Raw genomic sequence first — 9,165 nt, 5'->3', positions numbered from 1 at the left:
TGCTGAGATACAGAGGCAAGAACTTGATAGCCCTGTGCTCAAGGAAAAGTTGTAGCAGAAGTGACAGTAAAGGAAGAGTGGGGTGAGAGTAGGGGTGCCAGTACCAGGACAAAACTGGAGATAATAAAAGGACCGTAGTGCCTTTAAGACCCCAGGGAAATGAACTCATGTAAATGCTCTCTTCATCGTCAACCTGACAAGATTTTGGAATCCCGATGAAAACACACACATAGGTATGTCTGTGAAGATGGTTCCAGAAAGGTCTACTTGAGGAGGGAAGAACCACTCAGATGTTAGTGACCACATCCCTCACACTGGGATTCCAGATGGAATTAAAAGGAGGAAGGAACCTAACATCGGCATTCGTTTCTCTGCTTCAAACACTTCAAACTGCCACAACCAGGCTGCCCCTCCCACTCACTATAGGTCCTGCCCCTTTGAACTGTGAGCCAGGATGAACCTTCCTCTGATAAGTTGCTTCTTATCAGGCGCCAGATCTCAACAACGAGGAGAGGAGCTAATTGCAAATGTGTACCGGGAATGCAATTAATAAAACTGTCACAGAAGATTTTAAAAAGAGAGTAGAAAATGTCCTGGTCGCAGCATGGAAGGCAATTGGAGAAGTTAAGTGGCGGGTGCTGCGTTGGTTTCCTGGGCCCTTCTGAGCATTAGCGGGGGAGCAGACATCTTGGGATGGAGTTAGTAATGGAAGAGAAAGAAGAGATCAGATATGCACATGAGGTCTGGCTTGCAGGACAGGCTGGAGGTGGGGATAGCTTTGGGAAGCTGCAGCAGAGGTCCACAGGATGGTGTAGTGCTATCGAAGGATATGAATTTAGAGACGCTTGAGAGGAGGCTCAGTCAGGCTGAAAGCCTTCTCTTGGATGAAGGGTAGAGGATGTAGAAAGAGGCCCAAGGAAGCAGGAAGGGGTGGAGGTAGGATTCTGACCCATGCTTGCTTTTCTCACTTCCTGTCCCAGCACACAGAGCCCGAATTTTCACAGGAAAATAATCATGCACATAACCAACACAGACAGTATCTCTTTGAGGTCTATCAGGCTGTGGAATGGACACCTCACAGCAGTGGGACGGCTGGCTGCAGGAGTTAAGAGGCTCACAAAATGTAAGTCAGTGAGAAGCAGAGCTCATATTCCAGCTCCATTAAAGGACCAAGTCTACAGCCTTCGTCCTTCATCCATCATCCTTCATCGTTCATCCTTCATCCTTTATCTTTCAGCCTTTCTGCCAGTGTAGGTCTTTCTAGAGTAGCAGTTCTCAACCTATGGGTGGAGACCCCTTTGCAGGGGTCAAATGACCCTTTCCCAGGGGTTGCCTAAGACCATCAGAAAACACAGATACTTACATTATGATTCATAACAGTTGCAAAGTTACAGTTATGAATCACGGTTGGGAGGGGCACCACAGCATGAGGAATTGTATTAAAAGGTCATGACATTAAGAAGGTTGAGAACCATTGCTCTAGGAGGACTGGCTGACTGCAACACTGAAGCTCCTGTAGAGCTCCCTCAACTAGAGTCCCCAGCCCCTCAGCCTCAGTCTCTGGGGACTGGCTTGGTAACCTGGCACTGCAGCGACCAGCTCATCCTGGCTCCATGTTCTTGAAAGAGCAGTCACTCCTCCAGGTTTGCATTTTCGGGCTCCAACACATTCCACAGACAGTGCTGCCCCTTTGTGGTGCCCCTCTTGGCAATGAGGGAGGAAAGGGGACAGCATGAAGGATGACTACCTTGAAGGAATTTCTTGTCCCCCCCACTTCCATAGGATCCTTTGCTACCATTCTGGATGACAGACATTCCACTGCCCAAAATCACCCTATCCCCTGTGTCAGGACATAGGTGTATGGTTGCATGATGGATTGACAGGCTTCTTTGTGCTACGTTCCCATATCATAAGGTCTGTTTGTTCATACCCGAGTCAGTTCTCATCTGTAATTAATAGCAGACCTACTGTGGCCATGTGAAGCCCCCATCAAGAATTCTTTCTCTTTCTCCTTCCTTCTGGTCCTCTGTTCCTCCTTCCCTTCTCCTTCTCTTCCCTGTTCTCTTCTTTTGACTCTTTTTTTTTTTTTGGTTCTTTTTTTCGGAGCTGGGGACCGAACCCAGGGCCTTGCGCTTCCTAGGTAAGCGCTCTACCACTGAGCTAAATCCCCAGCCCCTTCTTTTGACTCTTTTGAGACAGGGCCTTGTGCTGCATCCCAGGCTGGTCCAAACTTACCTTGCCCATGTCTGCATCTATCAGCTGACCTGGGATGTGGCCCGTGAGCATGTGTATAGGGTATTTTCTTGATTACTGAGGAAGGAGTGTCCAGTCCAATATGGACAGTACCATTCCTGGGCAGGTGACCCATCAGTGAATATGAAAGCAGACTCGGCAAGTCATGGAGAGCAAACCAGTAAGCAGAGCTTCTCCATGGTCTCTGCATCAGCTCCTGCCTTGAGTTCCTTTTCTGACTTCCTTAGTGGTAGACCATGATGTGGAAGTGGAAGCCAAATAAGCCCTTCCTTTCCATTAAGTGGGTTTTGGTCATGGTGTTTATCACAGCAACAGAGAACTGTAACTAGGACAACGATGTCCTACTTCTGATGTTCAGGCTGCTTCTAAGAGACTCTGATGGAAATGTGTGGTGATGCTCATGGCAAAATTCACCACCAGTGAGTCTAGCCTGCGGCCTGCTGGTAAGCACTATGTTATGCTTGGCTCGTGTCCTCTCGATGGGGATGAGGTTGTTACAGCTTTCAGGTGTCTTCCAGACTAGCATGGATGCAATCCAGAATCTCTGGAATCCAGAAAACAGAACGGAGTTGACTCTGGATGACTCCTGGAGCCTATACCTAATTAGAGGAGGTGTGACTGCCAAGACAAAGATGCCCCTTGGTTTGGTCTATGCCCACACTACCTGAGGACAGGGCTCACCTACAGCCTTGACTCTATATCCACAGGCAAATGCCCTTCCTCCTTTTGAAGTCAGGACACCTCATAACTTCTATCAGTTCCTGTTGGCCAGAATCATCCTGCAGAAACATTTTAGCTCGTGACTTATGATTGTAAGAGTCAGGTGAGAAGGGAGCTGAATTCCCAAGAGGCTGCTGTGAAGCAGCACTGCTCATTGCTGAGTGCTAGCCTCCTGTTCTCAGCGTTCCTGTCTTGATCTTGTGATCCGGCCAAGGAAAGAAACTGCAGTGGCCATGAGGGAGAGGACCTGAACGCCAGCCCTGCCTCAGTGGTCAGTGATGAGCACAAATGCCCTTTCTTACTTGTTTGTACTCCCACTTATCCAAGAGTTGTCTTTGTTGAGCTGTCCCACTTGTATCTTGTGTAATTGTGGATGGTAAGGAATTCAATTGTGATGTTCTTTGCACCGCCCACTTCGCTGAGAGATATAGAGCCACAGAGAGTATAAGGACCTAGAAGACCTCTAACTGAGAGTCAGAAAGCCTGCTGGCCTCTGCTAGAATCCTGCTCAACTGGACCTGTCTACCACCCTGGGTGTGACAAGTAGGGATATGCTTGTGAATGTGCCTTTCTACTATTTTAGAATGTTTTCCTAGGGCACCAGTGCCCCAGAACCCCAGCTGTTCAGGGGGTATAGCATTCTGAGATGGGCTCCATAGAATACCCTTCTGCTATTGGAGTCTCTCCTCCTGACAGCTGTGAGGTTCAGCTGATGAGGCTAAGAGAGGGTCCCAGAGGGAATGGGAAGTGTCCAACTGGCCTGGACATTTGTGTCCTCTGAAGCCCTTGAATGAATTCTTTTAACGGACTGGATGGCTCTGCATCTTCTAACTCCCTGACATTTGCAGTTGGGAGCTCTACACCTGTAGACTCAGCTGGCTGCAGGCTGTTGGGGGAAGCTCCAGGGCTTACATGGGTGAGTTGAACATAGCCCTCAGTAGATAACCATTGAGTTTGTCTATCGGTCCACTCTGGCTTTAATTTTCCAGTTCCCTTTGGCTTGTGTCCTATCAACTAAGGAACTCTATGCTGCAATTAACAGAAAACCTGACAGAGACGGATGGAAATAAAGGGCACATCACTATCTCATATAATTGGAAGATTATATGTGCTAGTTGGAGAGATGCCAAGCTTGGGTATTTCTTAGATTAATGACATCACCAGGGACCTGTATTCTTTGTGCTTCTCCCTCTGTCCTCTTTGATATTCATTTCATCATTGCAGCTGTTTCAGGTGTCATGTACTAATGTGATGACATCAAAAGAAAGAGGGACATCTCTGTCTGTGCCTTGCCCTTAATAGGGAGACGTTTCCTTCCACGTCTCACTGGGATTACTGGATTTGTCTAGATTAATCTTCTATGGTGGAATGGGTTTGGAGGAGTCAACCAGAGCCAAACACGGTTTCTAATGATAACTCTTTCTGTGTTTGACAGGTTGAGCTTCCTGAGTTCTTACTTGACCACCCACCTTTCTTTAGCATTTTACCATGGTCTTTCCTTTCTCCTTCCAGGTCCATTGCAAACCCCACCAAATTTATCATAGCTAGGTAGCTCACATCTAGATCCAACTGAAGCCAGGCAAGAGCGACAGGAACCATCTGCTGTTCGGCATTTCCCTTGGCCTGATTCTCCTGTTTTCTGGTCTTAGTTCTCTCGCTTCACTGAGGCGAGCTTTCACTGACCCAATACTGCTGAGTGGTCGCATGTCATAGGAGCAGGCAAGGACCAGGCTGGAGCTTAGGAAGTAGGCAGTGTCACAGGCAGCTTTCACTAAGTTCCAGTGGAAGTTGTTCCCACTGAGTCTACACCCTGGGAGTGAACAGCTGTAGGGATTAGGAAGGGAAGCTGTAGACTTCCCACCAGTGAAGCTTTGCTCTATTTCACCAGGACCTGCAGTGCTGGGGAACACAGCAGGTTGTCTCTTTAATCTATGAAAGAATCCAACAGTTGGAAAGCCAAGGTTTCATCTCATGTGGGGGAGCCACTACTCTTCAACGTTATTGTCCAAGTCAAAGAGTGCCTGAAGTGAGTCCTATTACCTTTCTCACAGCTAGCTATTCTACCCTCCCTCCGTCTCCCTCCTCCTCTTTCCCTCAGTCCTTCCCTCCCTCCTTCCCTTAGTGAGTCCCTCCCAGCCTCTCTCCTTTCCACCCCTTTCTGGGTGGTGGAGGTGCACTGTAGAGGCAGACTCATGAATCTGACCCTCTACAATATAGGTTATGTTTTCCAAACACTAAGGACAGGGCATTCTCCATAAGCAACAGGGAAGGACAATAGAGTAGTCGGGCAGAGTGCTGTTCATTCCTGTAGCAGGCCAATACATAGTGAAGTGTGGTCTCTGTAAGTCATATTTTAGTTTTCAAGAACACACAGATAAGAATTCATTTGCTTCACAGACACCTGCTGAGGGATAGACCAGGACCGTGTTATCTTCCCTGTTTAACAATTGTGAAAACTAAGATTCAGAAAAACTGAGCCATAAACTATGCAGGAAGGTAATCATAGATTCTCTCCCTGCTTTCTACCAGGTCAAGCTGGTCACTGATGATGGATTTGAACTCATGCATGCCCAGCAGTTTCCTGTTGCTTGTGCTGTATAGTTCTGAGGAGGTGTCCCAATAGACTATGACCGAAATGGCACCTGTCTTCTTTGTAAACTAAAATCTATTGACCCAAGGGCCAATAGCCCTGGTCTGGTTTTTCTATGCCTAATTTGTAAATAACAATTAATAGAGATCCTCAACATGTGACCTTGGCGTTTGTCAGCAAATAATCCTGTGGTTAAAGGAAGTTGCCTGTCTGCCTGCCTGTCTGTCTCTCAGAGCACAGGTCTGTATGTGTGTATGAAAGCGTGAGCATGGGCATGTTTTTGTGCATATGTGCATATGGGCTGGGCTATGCACCCAGCTGGACCTATGTGTACACACACAGCCTCTCTGTGCATGTCATGCCTGGCTCTCTTGGTTTCCCAAATTCCCAGGCAACACTCACTGTGTTCTAAAGAGGTTTGGGGCCAGTTTCCATTGCCTTCCAGATGCTTCTTTCGCTGCCCCCCTCCCCCAAGGCCCCCTTCCACTTGACAGAACTGCCTGTGTTTCCCATTCAGGGCCCGTAAAAAGCAGGGTATCATTTCATACGCCCTTGTTGAGCTTTTCCAAATCTAAAGCCAAAGCTGGCACAGCCACTGAGTAGCAGAAATCAAAAGCAGAGGCTGGGCTTTTTGATGGGAAAACTACTACATTAGAGATCGTTGGTTGTTTTGCAATTGCAGGGTAAGGTTTATAATATGAATGGCCCCCGCTGAATGGCCATTAGATTGCAAATTACTGGTCACTTTGCCCAACAGCTCAGTGATCTGTAATCACGGTCATAATATCTCCTATAGTGGTCAAGCCCAGGCACCTACCAGGAGTTTATTACTGAGGTGCCAAATGGCTAGGCTGTATACAGTAATGGTCATCACAGCAGGAAGGACGGAAAGCCCCCTCAAAATCCTGGGTGTGTGGTACTCTGTCCTCATTGTCCACTGAGAAGTACAAGCCATGTCCAGAATGACTTCAGTGCTCTCGTCTGTCTGTCTATCTATCTGTCTGTCTCTGTCTCTCTGTCTGTCTGTCTGTCTTTCTTTCTCCCTCCCCACCTCTTGTGCTCTACCCACCATGACTTAACCTTTGTGAGGGTGTCAGCCTCCGTGCCTTTCCTGGGAGAAGGTCTTTTGGATCAGCTGGTATGTGAACCCTTATGAGCAAAGAGGGCAGGTCATCATTTTCCTTGAGGTTTCTGCTCTGGTGAATTATATATGGATGTGCAACAATGGGGGTTGGGGAGGTTGTCTCTACAGATGGGAAGCAGGCTGTGAAGCCTGGGAACATTGCAGAGGCATGCACGCATTTCTGTGAAGACTGGAGGGGCAGCTTCATAGAATATATAGTATGTAACACTACGTGTAGGCTTCCGTGGCTCACAAAATGAAACCAGGAAAAGATGAGATAAAACAAATGGAGTAATAAGCCCTTAGCCAACCTTTGGCCTCTCTCAAGAAGCAGGTGGCATGGTTTGCTCCAGGAGGTTGGTGAGGTGACTCAGAAGCTGCTGATAGAGGCATTCACAAAGTTAAGGGGAAATCATAGGGCCAGCGGCAAGCAAAGGCCCACCCACTCTGGGCCCCAAGGGATTAGGAACAAGGCAGCAGGAGGAAAGGCTTACTAAGCTCCACTTTTTTTCTTCCTTCCTTCCTTCCTTCCTTTCTTCCTTCCTTCCTTCCTTCCTTCCTTTCTTCCTTCCTTCCTTCCTTCCTTCCTTTCTTTCTTCCTTCCTTCCTTTCTTCCTTTCTTTCTTCCTTCCTTCCTTTCTTTCTTCCTTCCTTCCTTTCTTCCTTCCTTCCTTTCTTTCTTCCTTCCTTCCTTCCTTCCTTTCTTCCTTTCTTTCTTCCTTCCTTCCTTTCTTTCTTCCTTCCTTCCTTTCTTCCTTCCTTCCTTCCTTTCTTTCTTTTCTTTTTTTTCTTTTCTTTTTTTTTTTTTTTTGCCTTTTAGGAAAGGGACCCAGCATAATGTAGTATGACAGTTACCAGGGAGATATATACCCGGACATGTCACTATCCTGTGACCTTTTTTTCATTCTCCTGTTCCTGCCTCCCATGAGCCTAAACCAGTGAGAAACCAGAGGGCAAAGGAACCTGTGGGTCTGCTCTACAAAGGGTGGAGTCCGATGGGAGGTGAAGAAGTTGTAAGGAAGGAAAGGGATGCAGCTAGGGACTGCCCCGTAGGAATTTGCCAACGGGATACTGGACTCCCTTTATAACCAGTGAATAGGACTCTTAGATCTACCTCATTAGCACTCTACAGCCACGGTCGCTCTCTCACCTCACTGCCTGTTAGGGAGTGAACACACCTGCTGGATTTAGATGCTCCCTGTCCTCTGCGGTTGTTTCTCTAGTCCACAGAATAATGAGTCCTCACCTTCTACTTGGATTCAGTTGCTACTCAGTACTTCAGTGGCCATCACTGGGGCTTCTGGATGACAAGAAATCACCCCTAGATGACTCAGTGGCAGTGGAAACATTGGGCACAGACCTGGGACTTGGGGGGTGGGGCAGGGAGAGGTGGTTTAAGTATTTCATGGAAAATGAGGTATGTGGCGAGACGCTGTAGACAGCTCCTGGTCTGGACAGAAGCCTGGCCATGGCTCACACAGAGCCTCTCCATCACACCACTCTTCAGTTAGGGAGAAATGGTGTTCTGTTCAATTCTGCAAGGAGTGCTAGACCCCCACCCCCAACTCTGCCTTAGGAGAGCTTAGAAGAATGCTAGCTGAGAAGGAAAGGGTAGGTTATTTCAATTGCTCCAGAAAAGCAGCACCTTCTCAATGTGAGAGAACCTGTTTGCCAAGTTCCTTTCATCAGGACCAAATGGGTAACAGGAAAAGACTCTTGGAATGACCTTCTGTGAAGGTAAAAAAGAAGAATGCCCCGGTGGTGTTCTTACTTTGGACCTTGTGAGCTCTAAATGCCCATCCCTGCCATGGGTATTTGACCCTATGGCAACTCTCTGAAATGGGAACCAAAGCTATGCCCATTTCTCAGGTGGAGAAACAGAGGCACAGAGATGAAAGTACTTGCTCAGTGTCACACAGGAAGTGAGTAGTGGAGCTGGAATTCAAGCCTGCACAGGATGGCTCCAGATTTGGACTCTGTTATCTCTTCTTTCCTTTAACTTCTCCTTCATAGGTGGCAAGAGGCAGGGAGTTCTTAATGGCACAGAGGTGCAGAGCTCGAAAGGGGGCTGAGCTGAACTCAGCCACCATCTTCTTTCAGAGGAGCAACTAAAGACTCAGCAGCCAGGTCTCTGAAAACCTGGCGGTTTTCCTAGCTTTGTTTACTATGTAAATTTCTTTGAAGTAAAGTTCCTTTTATCCAAGAAGCAATGTGACCTCCAATCTTGTTTTTATAAAACATCTCTGACGTTAGCCGCAGGAGGCAAAACCCTGAAGGTGTTTCTGAGGCCTCTATGCCCTGAATTGGATGTAGTCTTTGTTTCTACTGTGAATAACAGTCAAGCCGGGGGTCATTTGGTGGCCCCGAGGCCAGGTAAGATATGAACGCTGGAAACACAGATGATAGCTAATATTTCATCAGTTTCTCCTGAGCCAGGGCACCTGAAGGACCTTTGTTGCCCACCTGGCCAAGCGCCTGT

The sequence above is a fragment of the Rattus norvegicus genome, chromosome 2 (genome assembly GCF_021556685.1).
Source record: "Rattus norvegicus strain SHRSP/BbbUtx chromosome 2, alternate assembly SHRSP_T2T, whole genome shotgun sequence".
NCBI lineage: Eukaryota > Metazoa > Chordata > Mammalia > Rodentia > Muridae > Rattus > Rattus norvegicus.
The sequence above is the reverse complement of the archived record's forward strand: the minus strand, read 5'-3'. Positions refer to the sequence as shown.